The sequence below is a fragment of the Tetrao urogallus genome, assembly GCF_951394365.1.
Source record: "Tetrao urogallus genome assembly, chromosome: Z".
Classification (NCBI taxonomy): Eukaryota; Metazoa; Chordata; class Aves; order Galliformes; family Phasianidae; genus Tetrao; species Tetrao urogallus.
The window spans coordinates 17,016,672-17,042,057 of NC_136816.1; positions in this window are offsets into that span (position 1 = coordinate 17,016,672).

Below are 25,386 nucleotides of genomic sequence, written 5' to 3' on the forward strand. Positions count from 1 at the left end.
CCTTTTAGTAGGCAATTAGTTTTGGTACTGCAACTAATATCACAACTGACGCTTCATTGCCCATTTACTCCAGAATATTGTTTGTTAGCTTATTATCATTTCAGTTCATACGGTGCTGTGTCAGTCCTGGCAAAATCTTTCTGTGACTGCATTCAAAATGCAGGAAGCCTTCTTGCGTCCAGTTCTGGGCTCCCAGACAAGGATCAAAAGACAAGGATCTCTTGGAAAGAGTCCAGCGGAGGGCCACAAAGATGGTGAAGGGCCTGGAGCATCTCCCCTATGAAGAAAGGCTGAGTGAACTGGGTCTGTTCAGCCTTGAGAAGAGAAGACTGAGAGGGGACCTGATCCAGGTCTATAAATATCTAAGGTGTGGGGGCAGAATGGCGAGGCCGGACTCTTTTCAGTGGTGAGTGGAGACAGGACAAGGGGAAACGGCTGGAAACTGCAGCATAGGAAGTTCCGCACAAACATGCGCAAGAACTTCTTTACAGTGAGGTGACGGAGCACTGGAACAGGCTGCCCAGGGAGGTGGTGGAGTCTCCTTCTCTGGAGATGTTCAAGACCTGCCTGGATGCCTACCTGTGCGACCTGGTGTAGGGAACCTGCTTTGGCAGGGGGGTTGGACTCAATGATCTCTGGAGGTCCCTTCCAACCCCTACAATTCTGTGATTCTGTGATTCTGTGATTCTTCTCTAAGACTGACCACTGTGTAGCTCTGGAAGGTAAAGTGCTGTCTTATTCAATACACGGGCTATTACATACCTACAAGACAATAGCAATCTCTCCTTTCCTCCTAGTTAGTCTATTCACTTGTCTTTGTTGACAGGTGACCACTGAGCATGTAATTCAACAACAACAGCAGCACACAACAACATATTTCTAATTTGTAGGTATGCTTGTTGCAGAAAAGGGAGAGTTCTTAAGCCAGAAAGGAAAAGTAGAATCAAAAGGCGGTGGTTCTCTCTCTCAGGTCTCCAAAGGCGGCTGGAGTAGGAGTTCTAGAATCAGTCTAAACCCATGGTCTAATACACTGTCTTTTTGATGTACCTCCCAGACAGCATTTGTAAAACATCGACCACAGATGTTGCCCTATAGTCAGAGGTTTGGATTACAAATGTGTAAAGTATTTGGTTCAACTGCCTTTCAGGTATCTGTTTCTCTTTTCAGTTACTAGTAGGAAACTGTAATGAGAATTTGATTCAATCTACTTCATAGTTAGTACAAAATGATGAATGTCTTACATATAAAGCACGGAGATAAAATAGAAGAAGAAAAATAAATGAATCAAAATTTATTTAGTTCTTTTAGAAACTGTCTGCATATTTCCAGCAAATCAGACACTTAGTGAGTCCTCTCACCCTTTGTTGAACTCATCTTTGAAGTCTCAGTTTTAAAAGTAGTTCAGAATCATGCAAATAATGTGGTGGGTTTTTTTGTTCTTGGATCTGCTACTGTTCTCAGAAGTGCTGTAGGCAGTCCTCTGCATTCTGAAAAGACTAATTTACTGAAGAAGCCACCCAGTTTTCTTGCTCCCAAAATATGAAATAATTCAAGTATAAGAATAGAGCACTACTATATATATTTTGCATTTAAACAATCTTTGTAAATATTTTATTTATTAGATTGGGATAAGCTACCATTATGCTTCTCTTTCACATGCCTAAATCTAAGTTGATTCACATCAGATTTACACTCTCCTTCAGTTAAAGTCAGCTGATTTAAATTTATGTCAGTAAGCATACAGTCAGGTATATCTTATATAAAACGTTGCTTAGATTTAAAGAAATGAGATCTAGAGACAAGAGTTCTGAGTTTGGGGGAAAAAAACAAAGTTACTTGAGGTTAAGATCCAAACTTTACTTACTTTACTTTTTTTTTTTTTTCAGCTTTAAATTTCAAATAATAATTTTGGAAGAATATAACACTTCACTCTGGCTCAAGATAATTTGGCTAAAACTGACAGTTTGTCCAAATCTCTTCAATTAAGAAATGTGCATGTGTGCTTTTGTATTTATCTGTATACTACATCTAGATATGATGACTTTTGTTCCTGAAGATATTAAATTTGCATTCGGGAAATTCAATAGGAATTTTTTGTGCACTTCTCAATTTAGCTTATCAAGTTTAATGCATGTAGGACTTCACTCATTTCACTAATATCATTTAAAATATACCCACGAATGTTTTGTTGGCAGTCTCCAGGGAGCTTTTATCTGACCAAAACTTCCTTCATTATATCTATCTTCTCAAAACAGTCTGGTTACTTTTCCAAAGCTGCTGCTTCTCAAAGTCTGCCCAGGAAGAAGTTTCTGCATTTGTTCTGCCTTCAGTGGCTGAAGAACTACTTATGTTGTCAGTACAGAACATTTTGTTATTACCAGATTAACTCTACCAAAAAGTGTAAAAAGCTTTGAGTGCTCTCTACATTGATTGGACCGCTCCATTTAAAAGGTTTAGGTGTTGTTGGTTTGTTCTGTATTTATTTTCACTTTTGTGGTTTATTTTTGTGATTTATTCTAAACCAGTATAAGGCAGGAAAATTCTCTGGTAGGACCATGTAACAAACATCATTCCTCAAAAATCTGCACCCTATGGCTGGCACCCCATGATGGCTGATGGCTCCTACAAGATCTCAGTCCAGCAGCTAAGTAGGCAAGAGCCATCTCAGGTCTGGAGAGCCTGTGCATCCATGCTAATTGATCATCATCTATGCTAATTGGTCACCAGGTTGGCCACCTTAACATAAATTAGGGGAGGTGCTATTTCTGAGATTAAGCTGCATACTTTAGACAGACAGTCTTATAACCATGTACCTCCTTTATGTAAAATTAGGGAAGCATGCCAATCAGACAGCTATAAATGAGACAACAAGAAGGGTGGTATGGTATCTCAGATCCTCTGTTGGGGTGAAGGGGTTGGAGAAGCATTTCAAAGAGCATTTTGGATCTCATAGCTCAGACCACAAGGCATCTGGCACCTTTATTGCACCTTTCAAAACTGGAGCAGCTATCTCTCTTATTCAGAAAAAGAAAAAGCCTTGATACTTCTCAGAAGTTTTTTTTCTTTTCCTTTTTTTTTTTTTTTTTTTTAATGTCTGAGTTGGCTGTCATAACTCCAGGAGGAAGCAGATTTGGATAGTATGCCCTTCTTAGCCTTAAAAGATTCAGGGGAGCTAAGAACACTTGTGTCTGACAATCACTAATGGAGCAGGATAAACGCTGAGAAGCTTACTGATTTTTGGATTGTGAGAAACTTTGGGGCACTTCACTGACAAGAAAAAAAAGAGAGAATGGGCTTCTTTTGCCAGCAGAGCACAAACAAGCGGGGAACAAAAATCTGGAAAGGGAAGAAGTAAGGCAAGGTCTGAATCCTTCTCATTCCTTTGCAAAAGAAAAAATGCTTGCTGTATAATGAATCAACCTTATTGACAAATTAGTTTCACAGAGAGGCAATACTAAGCTTTCTCTGAAATAACACTTTTTTGGTAACATTTTACCTGATTAAATATAGCTCTGTAGCAATATACACCACTACTTTGTATTCTTCCCCATATTTTCATTTAAAAGGGAGTTGCTGTGCAAAATAATGTCCTTGTCTGTCCCTTCCTCATACAAACCTCCAATCAAATTTAATAAAGCTAGTTTGATACAATGCCAGCCTACACTTGGTTTACCCTTGGTCGACTTTAATAGGGTCAAAAATATTTTCGCATTGGCAGTGTACGCATTAATCATTTTTCCAGAGGATTTAGAAAATTGGAAGAGACAAGGCCAAGCAAAATTTTAAATTAATTGGGCCTACCCCAGCATTCAGGGGGTCACCTTGTGTCAGTTGTCCCACATTTTCCAGGTCATGAAGTTCCAGTGTATCCTACAGCTGCCATGAGGAGAGATCCGTGCTGTGGGCACACAAAGGTGAAAGAATTTCTCCCAGAAAGTGCGAATTTTCCTACAGGCAACCACAACAATTGCAGCTTCCAGATTGTCGCCAGACACCAACCACTTAAATAATGCATGCTCGGCTGACGCCTGTACTTGGTGCATTTTCTAATCGAGTAGTCAGGAAAATTTGCAAACACTCTGTCATTTACCATAAATCCGCTGCCTGCTTACAACTACAGAGTAATTAATTTTAGTGCTGCTCAGAATTATTAATTTCAGCTGGGAAATCTGTCTTCACAATCATTGATGTTTTCATGCTCCCTTCCTTTTCTTTCTGTATTTTTTGTTTTGTTTTGTTTTGTTTTGTTTCCTAATATTCTTGCTAGAGGTTGGAACATCAAAGCACTGTTCTTACAAGGGAAAGGCTGTTTGTGGCAATGTTAATATGCTACTCCAGTGTGACACCAATAACTGCTTCAACATTTTTGATTGTAATCTGCAGTAATGCCCTCTCGGTGTCTGGCTGGCTGGCCAGATGTAGTTGGCAATGCTAAGTGAGAGAAGCAAGGGAAAGACTTTCTTTGGAGATGTAATTAATTTATTAGGTTCTAAGAGGGCTTACAGTGTGATAAGGGATGTGTATACCTTTGAGTTCATGCTTTTATTCAATGGAGCAGAGTGTCACAGCCTAAGTGCTGAAAATAACTGGAGGCAAGAAAGTTACATTAAATGGTTTATCATCTGTTTAAACACTCTTAGCATTTAACCCATAGGATTAATAAGCTTTTTGGCACAAGAAAAAGTGGTATCTTGCAGATTTATTTGCAAACCTTGAAGTTATGAGAAGACTGGGAAGGAAATCTCTGTAATTACCGCTTAATATTTACAATCCTGCAGAGGCAAGAAAAGTCGACTGTTGAAGTGGTTTGCCGCTGGTGCAAAGTGGAGTTGGATTTGCACCAGGAGGTGTTCAGGAAGTGCAGGCTCAGTCTGTGTCTCACTCTCCTAGACCAGAGAACTGGTGCAGCTGGGTCTTTGACCTGCCACCAGCACCCAATGCTGCCTTGAAATAATCATATGTCCATCATGTAACATACTGCAATATGTAAACTTCATTTCCACTCTACAACTGTGTTAAAAATCTTAGAAACAAATCTGTTAAAAATCTAATCTTCAATTAGAATTTTAAAGAGAAAAAAAAAAGAAATCTATATTAAAGTAAAAACTCATGTGAACATGAGTCATTAAGAGATTAGCCTTAGTATTTCGGAATGTTTTTTTGTCATCATCTAAACAATACCAATCATTTTCTGTAGAATTCTGTCTCCAACTGTCCCCAAGTCTCCATAGAACAGCCTGAAATGAAGTCAATACTCGTTTTGTAAGAGCTGTAACTCTTTGATACCGAGCTGACTGCTCTCCTACCACAGCAATCAGTTTAAATGTTAATGAAATTAACTCCTGGAAAGCAGCACAGTGTAATCATTAATTATTAAAAAAAAATAAGAAAAAAATACTGAAATCTGATGCAGCTTGTTTTCACATTTGGCATATATTCTTAAGAGAAAAAGGAGACATAATGGACACTGAGAGAGCAGCAGCATGCAATGTATTAAAAAATATTAACAGGAGATCTGCATACCTGAGGAGAATGTTTCACAGAAACACAGCATAAAAACACTACTATGTCTTCTGGGAAGTTCCTTGAGTTAATTAAATGATGCATTTAACCCTGTAATAAAAATTAGCTCTGAATTACATTACAGTGACATTTAAATTTGGCTCTGGTGTGTCTGTAGTATATCAGTGTGATGTCCACATGATTGTTTTTCTTTTTCCCAACAGTTATTTTGGACCCTAAAACTGACATAGAGTTTTAAGAAATACCCAGAAAGTTTCTCGGTGACATCAGAACATATTTGATAGGATCTACTCAGGGCATTTGAAAACAGACACTGTCAGAAATTTCCCAGCATATCTGTTTGGTAGATTGTTGAAAACTATTAGAACAACATGCTGATAAAAACTGTCATGCAGCTGGGATCCTCACATTAAGACTGCAGTTAATTTTTTTAACAAACAGAGGCTCAGCCTTTGAAAGGGCAAAACTCGGTTGGGAGAAATAATGCAAACATTATGACAGTGAGCCAGGAAAAAATAACGTTCGAGCCTGTTAATTAATCACTGCAAAATACTGAATGGCAACATTAGATGAGCAATGTTTCTTGTGGTATAAAATATTAGATGATTATGTCTCATGTAGAGATGAGATACAGTGCTTTAAATATATATATGTAATATATATGCATAAATATCTCAATGTAATTGTTTCCAAATGATGTTATTAGTGTTGTATGACATTACTCACATTACTCCTTTTATTAATCAAAAATATTTTAATTTAATTCAGGATATTTTGCTTAGAAGCAGCACTTTGCTGCTCGTCATTGTATTTTGACAGCAAACTGAATTCTTGTTCACAAGTATAGGATTTGTTTAGCTCCAGGCATCTGTGTTTGGATTACGAGAATGCTGATTGGTTCACTGCCAGGGGCACAAAAAGGTCAAGCTGTCCTTTTTTAAAGGCGCTTTTTTTCTTTTTTTTTTCTTTTTTTCTTTTTTTTTTTTTTTTTGCCTAAGAGTTTGGCTCATTAATCAGAGTTAAAAGAAAGGGGAAAAGGCAGTGACTTGGAATCATTTGATTCTTTTTCAAGAGGTATTTTAAAAAGCAGAACTCGATGTTAGTGTTAGAGGTTGAGTGGATGTTTGTATGGATCATACTGACATACTTCTGACAGGTGACCTGAAACCTTTCAAACTGACATCTGTCACAGAGACAGACAGAGGTTTTTTAGCCTGAGAGCCTGTTTTCATGACATTTCATTTTTCATCAGATTTTGAGAGAAGGGAAAAAAAGAAGATGAACTTGAAAAAATCTTGCCAGGGGCAGAAAATGAGATCAGGTTTTCTGCAGCTGTCTAACTCACCTTTAAAGGTTAGAGGTCCAGGCAAAGTGAAGAAAAAGGTCTCATTTTGATGTTATTAGCTAAAAGGACAGATTACTTCTTTAAGCGTATTTCTACAGTTGCATAGCCAGTATAGGACATTATAGTGGTATAGGTAGTTAAGGCTGACTTGAGTTAACCATTGCAAATCCTGATTTCCAGCATTTACCTGCTCCTTGTGCTGAGCTTAAACTTAGGGCATAAGTTTAACACACATGCACAGCTTGAACTAAAAACGGAAAATCTCTACTGTGGATAATTTTACATGATAAAATTTGAATCCATGTTTAGCTTTTGATTTTATTTTATTTCAAATAGTTGTTAGGAAACACTGGCCTCTATTTTAAAGTAAAATGGATGCAGATATGGGCATACAAAGCACAGACATCACAGCAAGACTATATTTTGGGGTTTAACTTTACTAAAACTATCAACGAGCTAGATTAAACTACCTACAGATTTTTTTATCCTGCATTTCTCAGTGGTCACTCTGATCCTGCTGTTTTAGAAGATAAAACCAATCTCAAGGAGGGGAAATTTAAGTTAGATGCTATGGGGAATTTTTTACTGAAAGAGTGGTGAGGTGCAGGAACAGGCTGTCCAGACACATGGTGGATGTTCTGTCCTCTGAAGTGTTTAAGGCCAGGTTGCATGTGGCCCTGGGTAATCTGATCTTCTACTTAATCTAGAGGCTGGCAAGCCTGCCTCTGGCAGGGGGTTTAGAGCTTGATGATGCTTGAGGTCCCTTCTAACCCAAGCCACCCTGTGGTTCTATGATTCTAAAACTGCTTTTTATCAAGTCTGCTGAATACGGCCTTCAGAATGAAGTCACTGTCTTGGGCAGCCTCCCTTGTCATATTGTACTTGACTCAGACCCATATAGTCACTCATAATCCCAAAACACTCCTAGACACTGCAAAGAGATGAGAAAATCCACATATCAGGCTACAAGCATACAGCCAGTGAGTCTCCTTTTCCATGAGAAAACTATGCAACATAACTACCATTGCATATAAGCTGAACTTTCTCCACCACACTTATTATACAGTGGTGATAGCAACACACAGGACAAACTGAAGAGTTAGGTCATGGTTCTTTCTTTCCCTTCTCCTAACAAGGGCAGGAAGGAAAATGAGACTAATTTTCATAGTAACTCAATTGTTGTGGGAAGACATCTTCAATACTTTACTGTCAGCCAGTAGTTCTTGCTGAAACTATGCAGACTTCAGCAGCACAATCTTCCACAAAGCTCATCGTGACTGAGGTTTTTGCTTCTGACTTGAAATTTCATTATGTGTTTGCAAAAATATTTATTTATTTGAGCCGAGGCTAAAACATTGCTGAATTATGTTTTTCTTGCATGCTCAACTCTACTGAATTAGTCTTTGTTTCACACTCAGTATGAAGGAGTTAAAATCAGAGGCAATATTTTCTTGCACTGCTACCTCACAGAAGGTGTAGTTTTGCCCTTCTGCAGAAATTGTTGGTGTATCTACAATGAACTGTCAAGAAGACTTGAGGATAGCTAAGAAGTTGCACTATAATCAAATACACAACAATATCATCATAATCATAAATTTGACAGAATACCTCATGGAAATAGGATTTAGTTTGTATGCAACCTGTCACCTTGACTTCACTCCCTTCCTCTGCTAAACATTTCATGTGATGCTTCGTTTACTGCTTTTTAATGTAATATATAGTTGCAAGCACCTACATCATGGTCTCAAAAGTGCTCATCTTCATAGACTGAATAAATGTTCTCCTGATTCTCCTCAGCGTTTAGCAGTTTATTTGAAAAGAATTCAAGAAATAACATAGAGCCAGAGAAATGTGCTATTTTGTTACGAACAATGGCATTTTTCCTTCCCTTCCCTTCCCTTCCCTTCCCTTCCCTTCCCTTCCCTTCCCTTCCCTTCCCTTCCCTTCCCTTCCCTTCCCTTCCCTTCCCTTCCCTTCCCTTCCCTTCCCTTCCCTTCCCTTCCCTTCCCTTCCCTTCCCTTCCCTTCCCTTCCCTTCCCTTCCCTTCCCTTCCCTTCCCTTCCCTTCCCTTCCCTTCCCTTGCCTTGCCTTGCCTTGCCTTGCCTTGCCTTGCCTTCCCTTGCCTTGCCTTGCCTTCCCCTTCCCTTCTCTTCCCTTCCCCTTCCCCTTCCCCTTCCCCTTCCCCTTCCCCTTCCCCTTCCCCTTCCCCTTCCCCTTCCCCTTCCCCTTCCCCTTCCCCTTCCCCTTTCCCTTTCCCTTCCCCTTTCCCTTTCCCTTTCCCTTTCCCTTTCCCCTTCCCCTTCCCTTTCCCTTTCCCCTTCCCTTTCCCCTTCCCTTCCCCTTCCCCTTCCCCTTCCCCTTCCCCTTCCCCTTTCCCTTTCCCTCTCCCTTTCCCTTCCCCTTCCCCTTCCCCTTCCCCTTCCCCTTCCCCTTCCCCTTCCCCTTCCCCTTTCCCTCTCCCTTTCCCTTTCCCTTTCCCTTTTCTCTTTCCCTTTCCCTTTCCCTTTCCCTTTCCCTTTCCCTTTCCCTTTCCCTTTCCCTTTCCCTTTCCCTTTCCCTTTCCCCTTTCCCTTTCCCTTTCCCTTTCCCCTTTCCCTTTCCCTTTCCCCTTTCCCTTCCCTTTCCCCTTCCCTTTCCCCTTCCCTTTTTTTAAAAAAGAGAGATCATATTGTCATAGATTCAGCATAACATTCTCCTTCTGGGATATATCCAATCCTGTAGAAAGATTGTTAACATTAGTGTTCTGCCTCACCAGAACTCTGGACTTCATATTTTCCTTTTCAGTTGAACTGATTTTGTCGGTTCAAATGTGGTTTTACATAATCTTTTTATTCTTCATTCAATAAAAAAGATATTGGCCAATGTGGTAAGAATATAGCTAGATTTTTGGGGGGTGTTTTTAGCCAACATGCCAGCAAACTTTGGTACATATTTTATTTATGAACAGTATGCACTGGATGTAAATTCGAAGACTATGCTAGATCATATATTAGTAAATAATAAGCATTTGAAAGGAGAGATAAAATTGGTGTAGAAAAGCTGCATCTCCAGAGTGCTGGCCTGTAATCTGGATGAATTTTTAGAGATGTTTTATAGTGCTATAACTTTAAAATCATCCTTGAGGAGGTAATCCTTAGCTAGGTAATTCTGCTGCTGCCATGGACCCAACCTGTATCAAGCACAAGTTAATGATAATGTAGGAAACTAGCAAGGACTTATAACCTCAATGAAATTCCTGTTAGCATCTGTGCAGGAGAACATGTCTGTGGGGAAATCTAATTTCTTACTCTTGCTGGACAAGAAGAATTCAGAGCCAGCTGTGTGTGGTATATTTAAATGCCCTGCAGAACACGGCAGGAAGAATGGGTAATATGGAAAGGAGAAAATTGAAAAATCAGATAGTATTTTCTTGGAAAAAAAAAGTGCCTCTGGCTTTATTTGGGCTGTGATTGTGCAGTTTTGCACATCTCAAGAGAAATCACTCTTGAGGTTAAGAAAAATATCAGTGGGAAATGTAATGGAGTTTGGAAGTAAAAGAGTTACAATTCTGAAAGTGTAGGTTATTTTTTCACAGGAGAGTAGGATACCAATCTGAGAAGTCCAAACTGATCATATAGAGGCTTTGAGTGGTAACAAGAGAGCTAAACTCATCAAAAAAGAATGAATTAAATGCTGAGAGAATAGAGGTCTAAAGCTGTTTAGAAAATCACCATCTAGTATTTCCAGTGAACAAATTTCCATCATTTTTAACAAATTAAGAAGAATAAAATTGGTATTTTGTGTAATACAATGTATTCATATTCTTATTAATTATTACTGTTATTCAGAAAATAAGAGAAATAGGTATCCAGAAGGGTGATAGAGACACAATATGCAATGATAGAGTAAGTATGCATGTGGCTTCCTGTTCCTCTAGATGGAATGATTCTACTCCTATGATATTGAATTTGAAAGGGCCTGGATTTTCTCTGCTTTTACTGAAGTTTGTGAAAAATCAGAGCATTCAGCAACTCTGGAAAAGTAGATATTGGTAGCAAAGAAGAAGAGCCATTTTCATCATCACAAATACATAATAATAATGGTATATTGCATGGCCTTCTGGAAATTTCTTTATCAACTTTTTCCCACATTTCTTCCATTTGAAAAGTTAGGGTATTAAATATGTTCTTATATTCTGGTCTGATGATTCTTTATGCAGCAGTGGGAATTTGGAGTTATCACAGTGAGATTGTAGTCGTTAATGTCACTTAACGTTTATGAACATTCATAGACTTGGATGTTCACAAGGCTGAGAGCAAAAAGAGATATATGAAAAGGTCAAATACGAGAGAAACAACGCTACACTCTGGGGTACTACCTTTTTCATGTAAGTTGCACACTGATGGTAAGCACAGGAACATTGAACATCTGTTTCTTAGATTACTGAAGTAACATCATCTCTCTGATGTCCACTGAGATCTTAGTCTGTTCTTGCTCAAAATTTTGACTTCCATTTTGTTGTATGGCATATTACAGGTGAGTGTGTTGGAGAAGAAAAAAAAAAAAAGGCACAGTTAATTGAAGAAATAACCTGGATACTTCAATACCTATCCACTACTTAATATTTTACAATTTCATAGACAACTTCAAATTTTGATCTTAAAGAGAATATTTTTGTCAATATTCACTGAATAGCCTTGAGTCTCTGAATATGAAACTATTCTTAAAATGCTATACACAAATGTATGTGATTTTTTTCCTTGAATCATTTAACTATATTTAAACTCTGAAAACAGCAGTTTAATAAAATTTTATAAAAATCTATACCTCAAATATTGTTAGTTCATTGGAAACAAGTTTTCCAAGTCCATGTTTTACATTTAGATGCCTGATAGTATTGTTTATAAATGCCAAGCATTAAAAATTATTTCTACCAGAAAAAAAAATTACAAAAGAAATTAAGAGATTATTTTGTTACAGTGCCATGTCTTTCCAAAATAGATAATTATAATTGACTAAGAATTACGCTAGCCAGCAGACTAATTTCCTTTTGTTTCCTGACTATATTCACTTCTTATTCCGTCCTTTGCAACAGTTTTCTGTTTTCTATGAGCACCTATTTAAACTTTGACAGGGGCAGAGCTGCTTAAAAACTCTTTTTTTGCCTCATCAGCTGCAGTATATAGTTTCAAGAGAAGTGGCCATGATTCATGTTGCACTTGAGGTTCTCAAGAACTTACAACAGTCATGGGAGAAGTGCAGTCTTTCCACACCTGTGAAATTTTAAACTGCTTTTATAATGTCATTTGTTAATAGAAAGATGCATTGTGCAATTCTTAGAAAGGATAACCTTTGCTATCTTGAAATTTTTTTGCTATAATTTTAGACACAGCCTGTCCTCTGATCCTGCTGAAAGATTGATAACTAAGCCAAATATAGCATAGAACTGCAAAATTTAAATTTTGACCACAAAAATGCTTTGCCAAGAAAAATGCTTTGTATTAAACAAAATCCTCTCCAATTCTTATACCCCACATTTGGGATTCTGCCTTTGGCCTTTACAGCTACCACCCCCACTACCCCCACTACCCATCTCTTTATACTTGTATGCCTTGCCTACCTGAGAGCCAAGCAGCTTTGTCTAATCAGAACAAAGTTAGATTATGGTGAAAAAGAGTCTTTATGAAATGTTATTCTACACTGATAATGTATTTTACACCAATTCTGATTTTTATTTGCTGTGAAGAGTGGGAATCAGAGCCTTTCTTCTTCTCCTCTATCCTATGAAATACAGAGAAGAATCAGAGACACAGCCCTTCTTTAGAAGGAACTATCATCTCAGTGAAAAAAATCTTGAGACTCCATGCTGTCACCAGTTTACAAAAAGGTCAAAAAAATAATGGGGGGTAGGTAAATTTGACAAAAGTTGAGCTTGTCTTAGAGAAATAACATTCAGCCATGAAGTATTTGGCTGGCATTGAACTCTAACTTGAGAGAGCAATGTTGCCATAAACTTCATCGAGATAAAACACACCTGAAACATTTCCTTTTACACTTTATTTAACATCTGTTGTCCTCTATAAGCTATTCCTCTGGCCTATGTTTATACAGATGGGATTTATCATAAGTAGAGAGGACATTAAGTGCAACTAGGATAAATCTGGGTTATTTTTAATGAGAATTAAATGGATAAATACTTTAAATAGAAAATTTTTGAAGATTTCCTTTAAAGCCATTGGACAAGGTGTTAGTGATATGATGCAGAGGCTAAAAATTCTTTGAATTAATGTTTTCCAGTATAGTTGGAAGTACATATCAGCTGATAATTTGCGAGGTATGAGGATCCCTAGATCATAGAATCATAGGAACATAGAACAGTTTGGATTGGAAAGATCTTTTAAAATCATATAGTAACAATATCCCTGCTACAGGCAGGATCACCTCCAGCAAGGTTGCTCAAAGCCCCATCCAGCCTGGACTTGAGCACCTCCAGGGTGGGGACATCCACAGCTTCTCTGGGCAGACTGTTAGGGAGGAAATGTTCCTATCTGAGACTGTAGATACCAAGGAAGAATGTGAAGTTGTCAAAACCCACTGGTGCTGCCACCCATTAACCTTCACTGCAGTGTTTGCCAGCAAAAAATGAGGGGACTCTGGATGTTCTCAAGGATGGGAGAAGGATAGGAATGTCTGCTTGGGGAGCTTGCTTTGTACACTCCTGCATGTTGTGATATCTCTAAAATACAGGCCAGATGCATTGAAGATGAGAAATGATGACAAACTCTTTCTCTATAACGCATGAGCAAGCAAGAGGAGGCTCATGACTCAGTGTCACTTCCTACAAGAAAATAATGCTAATGCTTCAAACGTAAGTTCAGAAATTGTAAGTAAACCAAGAAATGACATTCGAATACATCAACTTTACACAAGAAAAGAGCAAAATTGAGAAAAGAAAAAACAAAAGAACACAAATATCCACAGTCAAAAACATGAACTAAATGACACCAGAACAACTATGAAATGTAGCAGTAAAGAACAGATTTTGGACTGGTAGCACATGTCTCAGTTCCTTTCGCTTTTACATGCTGATGAAGTACCAATATATATGTGTGGAAGTGCCAGAAACAATATATTCTAAATGGGAATACAGAAACAGCAGAGGCAAAGGGATCTTACAGGAGAGGCTCAGAAGTATTTCCTTCCTTGGCTAACACTGTTTCATCTATAGCACCATAAATCAGTTCTGCTGCAAATCTTTCCATTTCACTCAGGTTTTTATGCAAAAGCCATACCAACTATCACCTTATGTGAAAACGTTATAATATCCTATGTAGTAACTGAAGATGAGAACATAAGAGGTGGAGAACTTAACAGAGAAGAAAGGAGGAAGTTTTTGCTGGCTGCTGTTTGTTTGGGTTTGTTGATTTTTTTTTAGTAGAAATTATTTCAGTATTTTCTTTTGATTCAGATACATTACTTCAGGTAAAAAGGAGTTAAAGAAATAGATGAAACTGACCACGATACCACAGATTATTTACTTAAAACAAAAATCCCACAGTCTATACATCTTTTCTTCATTTATTGCTCTTTTTTTTCTTCTTTCTATTCACTAAGATATATGTCATAAGTTGTGAAATATTTCTCTAAATGATGATGCTGTTCAGGCATAGAAAATCTATCTTGGGGTGTGTATTTATATCTCTATTTAATTTGGCTTTGTAAAGTCAATATTATAACCTTAAGAAAAGTGAATAATGATTTTACTATTTTCTCAATACTTATTATAAAAGCTCTAATCTCTTACAGTTGAGCATTAGAAGTCTAATGTAGTATAACCTTCAACATAATACTTGTTTATTATAATATATATTATAATATAATAATACTTGTTAATAATTACAGGTAATACGCTTCTCTGTTCTTACAAGAAAAAAAATAATAAAAATTTTTAAAAAGAACAGAGAAGCTAAACAGAGAAATACAAAGAAAAAGTACCAAAAAAAAAAGAACCATTCTACAGGGAAATATCAATACTGATAAATGCTTATGCAGCAGCAAGATAGTAGCAACTCTAATGTCTTATAACTGGGAAACAGGCATGAGAAATATAAATCAAGGAATTCTTTAAAAGGAAAGAATTCCTAACTTGTTTATATATCAATAACAAAAGTTAAGGCTATGGACAAGTACTTGGGGCTAAAAAAAAATTAGGTAAATAGTTATTTAAACTGTCAAGTTTGTTTGTGACCCCATACTTTCATCATAGAAATCTATAACATAAAAAAGTCCAAATGATGGACTTTCTTTATCCTTGTATCCTCTTCTTAGTCTTCTGTTTTCACTTTCTGTTCTAGGTATTTTACTGACACTGTAAAAGTCACTCCTAAGAAATTAGAAATGGACCAAATAATATTTATCTGTCCTCCTCTCCATTCAAGCCTATTAAACCATAACATCCTTAAAGTGTTGAGTTTTAGATAAATTAATGAGAAAAAAAGATGGCTCATAAGCATAAGTTTCCTAATATTTGTGAACATTTATGTAACTTTCACTCATCACTTGTCTTAAGCTACAGTGTCTTATCCAAACAGAATGTGAACAGTCTTTGGAGATGAGATTGGCAGCTTACAATTACAGTTAAACTTAGCTCTGTTAAAACTCTTAAAAAATATCTCTCCTAGATGAAATCAGTGAGCCATTAGGTATATAGATAGATGTATAGATGAGAGAGAGAGAGAAAGATGGATGGATGGATCAATGGATAGAAAGATCGGTGGATAGACAGATAGATAGATACACGCATACCTACATAAATACTTGCACACATTTGACCTCCTTTGAGATACAGAAAGCTTGCAAATTAAAGCTGTATACATTTCCCAAAAAGTGTATACTAAATAAGAGCATGCATGATGAAACAGATTTTTGTGGCCAGCTACCTTGCTGATAGCACTGAGCTGTAACCTGCCTGAAGCCTTTTTTGGTGGACGATCTTCCTGCACATTTATTTACACTTATCTATACTTCAGGATGGATGGTCAACCAGATCTTTGCAGAGGGTATAAAAGACTCAAAGTAAATTCATTGTTTAGAGGATTTGACAGCAGAACTTGCTTATCTTGTTACTCCCATCCCTTCTGTTACTGCACTTTACAGTAACAGAAAGATTAAAGTGTTTATCACCAATTTAAAAAAATATTTGAATAAAGGGTATTGGAATACTTTATGACTTTATTACTTAATACTTTATTACTTAAGCTTTTTGAACCTTAAGAATCGTTATCATTTTACCAAGCGGGGGGCCTTTTCTATTTGTTGATCCACTTAATCAAGATATATTTAACCAAGTTAGGACCATGCCTGCCCAAACTGGAACAGATAGTGACACTGTACATCCAGTTATTCCTGTACAGGTGTTAAAATAAAACTGCTATATAATCTGTACAAAGAATGAACAATATGCATGATTCCAAAACCTCCTGTATACAAAGTAAGGAATTTGAGATTTCTCGCCTTTTTTTCAGAGAAGTAATGTGATAATAATCACTGAATCGTGATGTTCAGTGTGAAATTCATCAGGAAGGGTCCTAGATCAAGATGGATTGAGCATGACAAAGGCATAGGCTACAAGTTCTAAATGTGCTAAAAACACTGTGTAAAAAAAATCTACTTTGTTATTCCTAGCCTTTACAAATAATTTGTACTGTAGTACCATTCACAGAAACATCAAATAAAGAAAAAATTTCTATCCCTTTTAATCTTTTTGCAGGGATAGCAGGCTTAAATGAGGTATGTGCTTCCTCTAACTCACAATTCCTTCTGTGGTTCACTTCAACAACTGCTGTGACCTTCGCACAGCACAACAAACCATACCTCGCTGTACAATCTTAAAGTTTCCGTACATGAAGTTCTTGCAACATCTGCTTTCTTAACTCAGTGTAAACTACTTCTGCCCCACTGCTGAGACACTGAGAATACCTGTCTCTCTGCAATCTCCATTTCTGCTCATGCTGTTGTGCAGGCGACTTGCAGTCATGCTTGGTGGACTCTTTCCCTGGAATATTAAGGCTCAATGAATGACCTTGAACCATGTGATCAGTCCTGTTCAAATGCTGATCTCACCCAATGATGTTCTTGTCAGTGGTCCCATTTCCAGGACAAGGGACAAATTGGAGCACAGGAGGCTCCCTCTGACCATCAGGCAGCTTTTCTGTGCTGTGAGAGTGATGGGGCACTGGCACAGAGACCTGGAAAGGCTGTGGAGTTTCCTTCATGGAGATCTCCAAAGGCATCAGGGCATGGCCTGAGCACCCTGATCTGGGTGTAGCTGCTGGAGTAGAGGTTGGGCCTGATGGACCTAGAGGTCCTGCCACCCTCAGCCTGTCTGGGATTCTGTGAAAATTATGGCAAAGCAGTCTCAGCATGACTGTGTTAACTGCTTCCTTTCTGAACTCTTCCCAAAACAAAATCAATGTCATTTGCATATTCATATGGTTGCGTATGATTAGACTTTTTTTCCAGGCCATCATCTTCACTGAAAGCTGCACATTGCTATAAGCAGTTTTGTGATAGTGTGATTCTATAAATTATGTCTTCTGGGCACTGAACAATTATTTCAGGAGCTGCTACTTTCACTCCTTCATTTGGTCTTCAGTGTATATGAAAATATGAACCCATATCCTCACCAATATCTCTGTTCAGAGACAAGACCCATAACAGAGCTTCAGTGAAGGGCAGTAGAAACCTCTGTCAAATGTAAGAAAATATTTCTTAATATATCAGCAGGTTTTTTATTTAACTAGCAAGCACCATACTGGAGTAGTTTAGTAACAACATTTTTGCTGAGTTTGTATCTTTTTATCTGAAATTTAAAATATGAATGCCTACCTGATTTCTTTTTATCTAACATCCATTACTGAATTTTTTAGATGAGCCTTTGGCTGAAAAAATGTATATAATTTAGGACTGAATTTTGCTTTGTTCTGTTCTAGATTATACCATTGAAGCCTTGCCAATTTCAAAGAAGTGAGCTGTTATAAGAGCAGAGTATGGGCCCTGCTGCTTCGATGCAACATGGCAAATCCCATCTACAGTTTGTATGCTGTAAGTAATTCCCTGCATATAACTAAAAATCTATAGATGATGGGTTTCAGTGCTTCTGCATGCCCATGCATTAACTTATATGGACCATATGTTATTAAAACTTATTGGAACTATTAGCACACCAAAATTGTATCTCCAGTTGGATTTGATTTCTCATTCAAATCTGCACGTAAGTAGTTTAACATCGGGGTAATCCATGTTCAGTTTGGGTGTTTTCACTCTGTTCAAGGTAATACCTGTTAAGATATTAGAAGTAAAAGATATACCTGGGTCTTCAGCTTGAATCAAGGCATGAAGTATTAGTGGAGATTGATGTCTGTGAGCTTAATATATGGGCCAACTGCAGATACTTATATTTTTGGATGTCTTTAGTGATTTGCAGATACTGCTTGTGTGTAAAATGGTATTCTAGAGGGTTCCTTTTCAAATTTGGATCATACCACAAAATGGAATGTGCAAGCTATTGTAACAAAGGTTTTCAAATTCATTCAACCTCTAAACAATTTTCTAAATTTGTGGCTATGGAAATTTTCACAGATCATCTAGCAGTTGGATATCATTACACCAGAGGATATCAGAGTTCATGTAGGAAAGTGAATGTGAGACAAAGTTGAGCTGCTGAATTTGTCAACTCAGGCAATAGCCATGTGCCTAAATTAGCAGTCCTTTTGGCTTTCATGCATAGAAACCAGATTCTTTTTCTCTACTATTCTATTTCTTGCATGTAATCATTATGTAGGCATTCTCAAACTTTAGCACTAATTTCTGCTATTGTGGCCCCCCAAAAAGTATTTTCACATTTAGAGCAAAAATGTCTCGCAACATAAGTTCTCAGTGGAAGAAGTTAGGGATTTTTGCAATGTCTTATATTTCCACTCTTTTTTGAAGTTCAGAAGAGAAAATCTGGATCAGTTCTTAAGCTTCTGTGCATGTGTTGAGTGAACGGTCTAAAGAAAAACTGTATAATATACTGCACAAGTTACTTTTTAAATACAATTTACTATGCATCATAAATACACTAGAACTCCCACTATATAAATTTATACCTCAAGATTATATAAGAAACCAGCTGGATAAATCACTATATCTTCAAATAGTATGCATGAAAGCTATGCATAATAATGAAGAAGTTATATATTGTTTCAACAGAAGGCAAAATTATTTAACTATTTCACTTCTGAAATCCCAACACAAAACAAATCTCAACAATGGGCAACAGAATTTTGGTGTATTTCTAAAATCTATGCGTGGCCCATTCACTGTTTTCAAAGAATGGAAAGACGAGTTTAAAAGCCTTTCACCTGGCATGCAATTTTTGAAAAAAAAAAAAAACAAAACAAAAAACATTTACATATTCATATTATACAACCTTCCATGTAATATTTTTAATTATTCCATTTAAGAGATTCTGAACAGGCAGACCTCAATCCTCCTCTGATGCTCCAAGAAGTGATTGAGGAGGCATAGCAGTAGAAACTGGGGTTCTATTTGTCTTTGTTCTCTCTGTTAGCTAGTAATAAAACATGTAGATGCCCAGCTTACCAACTATTTTCTGGGAAAAAAAAGAACAGTGAGGTATGTTTTGAACATAAATATTACTCCTTTTTTTCCTAGTTCTTTTGTTTGTTTGTTTTTCATTTGAAAGGCATTAAGGCAGACCTCATATTTTGCCCTCTTTCTTCTCTTTTGTTCTCCCTGTGATACATTTGCAGTGTAGAAAGATCATTATGGTTGATGTAGTGACGCAGATATTCTGCAGAGATTCTGCAGATATCCAGTTGTTGCAGGTGGGATGAAAGAACGTTGTTGTGTGACATGTTTCACTCATGGCCCAACTTCTCAAGTTTTTCATTCATAGTGAGAGGGCCATTGTTTGTTGAGCCATTGCTTTCCATTCTTCAACCAAAACAGAAGTATTTTTCAGCACTGATATATAAGCAGCAGCAACAGTATTGTGTTAGATATTCATTTACCTACACAGTGTTTCACACCACTAATGCTTACTGTTTCAGACTTCCAGCAGTTTCACTCAGCTTTATCTGTTGATATCTAAATGACATTATGAGGTGATTTTACAGAAAGGAAAAGGAACCGTAGAAAGAGAAGGAAACTGTCAGAGACACCACAAATATCACATTGTTTAATTAATAGTAATAGTAATACTTAATATTTTTTTTAATAAATTATTATTAATGAACCAGGGGCTCAAAGTATTTCTTCTGAAATGATGCAAGTGTTCATAACTAACTGATTTGAATTCAGTGCCATCCCCTGGAGCTGTGTTTCACATAAAGAACATCTGTCATTACATGTATTCATTCTATAACAAATCTCTCATGGTCATCATAGAAGGAAAATGACTATGACATAAGGATATCTATGTTATGGGGCTGGGATAACCAGATGAACCCTTGTAGACAAAGGAAAGAATATGTGTACCTGTTTTGGATGTGGGTTTAATCAGAATAATGAAGATTAGCTGGCAGCTAAAAAATATCTCGTCTGACCACTATAAAAATTGATCCTATCTACATACATAGTTTGAGGCTGATATGTATATATCTTAGCACATAGAGGAGGGTGCCATACACAACTCATTAAAAGTTCTGGTCTGATTTTACCTCAGCCAGCCAAAAGCAATATGTTTGAGAGTCCTGTAAACTCCTGGCTTCCTAGGAAAGCATGGACATTTGTGGTATTAGAACTTTCTTCTGAAAAAAAACATTTTGCCAGAGGCTTTTAAGGCAAATGACACTATGATCTTCAGGATATCTTTCATAGCACAGAACATTACTAAACGGAGTTGTGCTAAATCTGCAGTATCTTGGACTTCAGGTGCTCCAGGAAACAAATCAAGGATAAGCAAAACAAAAAAAATAATGTTTCATAATACATTCATCATTCTGATTTCATTGAAAAGATGGATAGGGCATTTCAGTTACCGTTTTGTTGAAAAACAGCTTAAACACAGACATACTGTGTTCAACAAGTATCAAAGTGATAAATTGAACTGTAACACCTGGCATTCACACGTGCAGCAAAGTAGAGACATGGGACCTCCTGGACATGCTCTGTTAAACGGCATATGCAGTTAATTCAACATGGAGCCAAAATCAATGCAGCACAGGAGACACTGTCCAGCTGAACACCACAAAAGAGCATCAGCAGGGAGAGTTGACATATGAGAACATGGCTAACAACAGGTTTTAGGTGTGGTTGTACTCATAGTCAAATATATGCTGCATAAGTAAGCCTTTTGGATTCATCAAAATATATTGTACTGAAAACATAATAGAACTTAATATATATCTATCTTCCAAACTACCTGACTATAAAAAAACAAACAAACAAACAAAACAAAACAAAACAAAACAAAACAAACAAAAAAAAAAAGGCAGGGTGTGTCCCTAATGCTAATTTACAATGAAGATCTTTAACAGTAAAGTTAACCATCCATCATTTTCCCTGCTCTATTCAGGTTTCATTTCTCATTAAAAACATCAAGAACATCTTTGTCCTTAATTTCTAAGATCAGGGTTGTTGGATTTTTTTGGAAAACAGGTTTAAGATTTGTTACTGATTAGTCATCTCCATAAAAAGTCTTATCATTGTCTATCTCTGGGTACGGTTTTACCCCTGGTAATTGATTCTATCAGGCAAAAGGCTCCTACAGTGCTTGTTTTCAAAATGATTGCTTTTTCTGTTGCATTACCATCACCACCATGCCATTTTTATTGCTGCCCCTAATACGCTAGGAAAATGTTAAAAACCCACCTGCTAAAAAAATACCAAACTGGACTAGGAAAGCTGCCAGACATACTTTCCTGAAAGTACCTAACTGGAAATACTGTCCTGTGCATGCACAGAACAATTGTATTGAATTTATAACTGATAATGTTTTGCATTTGTTGCTAGCAAGCCAAACTACATTGACGATCTCTTCTCTAATGAAGAACTATGACTGAAAACCTGATTGGCTTTACAGGAAATTGAGAGCATGCGAAACAAAAACCCAGAAGGCTCCCTTACATTGTATAAGAGCAATGTGCTTTCTGTCTCAATTGAAGTTGGACTGAATTGTGGTTTATTCTGAAAAACATGCTACAGATAAGTAAAAATGTCATCTGGAAACATTCCTCACAAACAGTGGATTTCTGGAATGTTCTCCATTTAGAAACAATTTTTTGGAAAATTTCTTGATTAATAAGAGCCTGCAAATAAACTTTAAAGTGATGTCTTTGTTATTGCTTTGGCACAATATGCTAACAACACAGTGAGCTCCGCCAAACTGTGAGTGCTCTTTCAGGCGGATTATGGCCTTGTTTACATATCCAGCTGCACTGAGGCCATGTCCGTGGTGGTAATCGAACAATGTCCCCAGTAGGGGTGCCCATTAGGGGAGGGTATACTCACCGCAGTTTGCTTTGTTTAAATTGAGCAAGAATGCAGAGCGGTACTCTGATCTTGGGGGAAAGTGTTGGAATCCTACATGTTCTGAATTCTGTTTGGATTTGTTTAATGAGGATGTTTGAACTGCTCAAAAATTGCTGTCTGCAAGATTGCACTGTTAAACCACTTTGAAATGTTTCATGTGGTCCGTATGGAAGTGGGCATAAAGCATAAATACCAAGTGTCGTATTATAAAGTCATTTACACACCACTTCTAAATAAGGATTGCAATAGGTGAGTGAAAGTCTATACCGTACTGTTCTTAACTGGGAATGGGACTTCTCCCTGTTTTGCTTCTGTTTGATTTTGAAGGGAGACAGCTTAATGTGTCCATTCATGCATGTGTCTTCATGGACCTTTCCAGCTGTTTTATGACAATGCGGACAGTAAATACCAAAATGAAACACAGTTTTTCCACATGCACGTAATTTGTATTTAAGGAAAGGAGATAAGCGATTAAAGGAAGGGCAATCAAATCAGTAAGTCTACTGCAGAAATATGATAATTTTACAGTACTGTGCCTATAAACTGTTACTGCTTTCATTTTTAAGTTCCTTACAGTTTTCTACTCTTCAATGTGAAAATTTGTAATGGTGAACTTCATTATCTAGCAGGCTGAAAATTACTGAGATAGAGTTACAGTCCAAAAACAGTGCAGCTGAAGAATTCCCTAAGAAAAAAAAAATGGGATCTTATATCCTCCATTAGATGTTTAAATGTATTTAGATTCTTTGCCCTTTTCAGATTTTGATATCTTTTTCTTGACAGTACACATGAAAAGCTAAAATGATTAAATTGTTTAGATGATGTCGTGAATTAATCCCAAGGCACAGACGTATTTAGTCCCCAGTTAAACAATGACAAAATACTTTAATGTTTTTTTAGATGATCGGGAACATTGTTGTCATCCACAGACTTGCAATGAAATCTTGGCTGCAGTCAAGCGAACTGCAGATCTTCTACTGACTTCAGCAGATTTTCCTTTCCCCACAATTCTCTTCCGCAGTCATTTAATAGCATATTATCAAGGTTTGGCTTGAAAACACTTCCTAGCCCCCAAGTACTGTATCAAATCATTTGTAGTTCTATTGACTTATAACAGTTGCTTTCTTTCTGGTCTACGTGTATTTCATAAAAACTAAAAAGAAAAGGGATTGGTTTTTTTTTCACTGTTCCTTAAAAATGGGATTCTTCCTTATAAAGGTATTGGCTATTTTAAAGATCTTTGTTTTCTTACCAAGAACTTACATGGAGCTTAGGTCTGGATTGTTCATACCTCCTACTTCATGGAGGAAACAACCTCATGCCAGAGAACTGTCAGGTTTTAAGTAGTAGGTAAGATAGAAAATATCTTTCATAAGGGACTGAAGAGTGACAAGAGTCTGTGTCACCACAAAAATGCAAAACGCTGCCCAAAATGTGGGGAATCAGAAGACAAGATTCACACAGGCTCGTGTCTGTAGGGACTCTGCTAAGGAGTGGGGCTTATCTTAAGGAGTCTGAGCCATCGTTGATTTCACTTTCCAAGCAATACCATAAATTCTTGCAAGATCCAACAGTGGTCACCACAGATGTCATGCTCTTTACATGCATTTCTCAGTGTGCCCCATTCTGTGTTGTGTGTTAGCTTTGTGGACATTATTGGTAATTCTTGGTAAATTATTATTATTGGTAAAAATATTAGAGTTCAATTTACATCTACTTTCTGTACAGGAGGCTTAGGAAACACACAGCAAATATTTAAAATAAATTTTCCTACTGAAGAAACAGGGAATTTCTTGTTTTCCCATGTATGAAAGATTGGCGTCTTCTGTTCTCTGTGCTAGAATGACCTCATTCCATCCTAAAGGGTTGGTAGAAAAGCATTTTATTTCATGTTGACGTTAGATTTCAGGTTTTCTAGTACAATATAAAGAGATGATGCACTGACTAAAATTTCCTAGAACCGTATTTATTTGGAAAAGCAGCTGTCCTTTCAGTAGATAGATCCACAGGCCTGGGTTTTATATCCAAAACATGAACCAACCGGTGATGATGGTAAGGTGATGATGGTGTTTCCCAGCATAAAAGCTGATAGAAGATGGATGAATAATTGAAATGTGAATAGGGACTTGCTTATGTTGAAATGGAACAAAACTGTTGGGCTTCTTGCAGACGTAACATTTGTACTACTGAAAAACTGAAAGTGTGTTTCATAATGATAAATACACATCAATTAGAGGTTACGTTTTTGAGCCTTTTATCAGCATTGTCTTTCTTGTGAATATTATGTATATGGTACCTGTTCCCAGTTTGTCTCATCCCTTCCCCTTGACCTCTGGGTTGTCATCTGCATCTCTGCCAATGCTGGTAGCTGATCTCATGAGCTTTCCTAGGCCAGGGTGGCCTAGAATGTGTATTAGCTGTTTACTGCTTAACCCTTTAATTTTAGAAGATGATAACTGCAGGAACTGCATGTAGGAAGCTCTTGCCTCACCAAATCATTGACTGCCTGAGATCCATTTTAGCTTTATGACTCAGTTGTAAGCCTGGATTTCAATACCAAAGGGAATCACAGGCACACACAGGCCAGGAGATTCCTGCAGAGCATCACAGATAACATTCTGATGAAGTAGTGGAAGAGTCAACATGGAATCATGCACTGTTGGACCATCTTCTTACAAAGAAGGACTAGTTGGGAATGTGAAGTCTGGGGGCATACTTAGAAGCAGCAACCATGTGATAGAGGAGTTAAGGATGTTACATAGAAGAAATGAGGCAGTAAGTAGTATTGCAACTATGGACTTCCAGAGAGCCAACTTTAACGTCTTCGAGGACCTTACTGGAGGTATCTGATAGAATATTGGAAGGTAAGGGAGCACAGAGAGTTTGTTGACATTCAAGCATCTCTTCTTCCAAACTTAAGATCTATGTGTCCTTAAGAGTAAGAAATCAGGCAAAGGTGGCAGGATACCCACATGCATGAGCATGAAAAAACTCAAATGGAA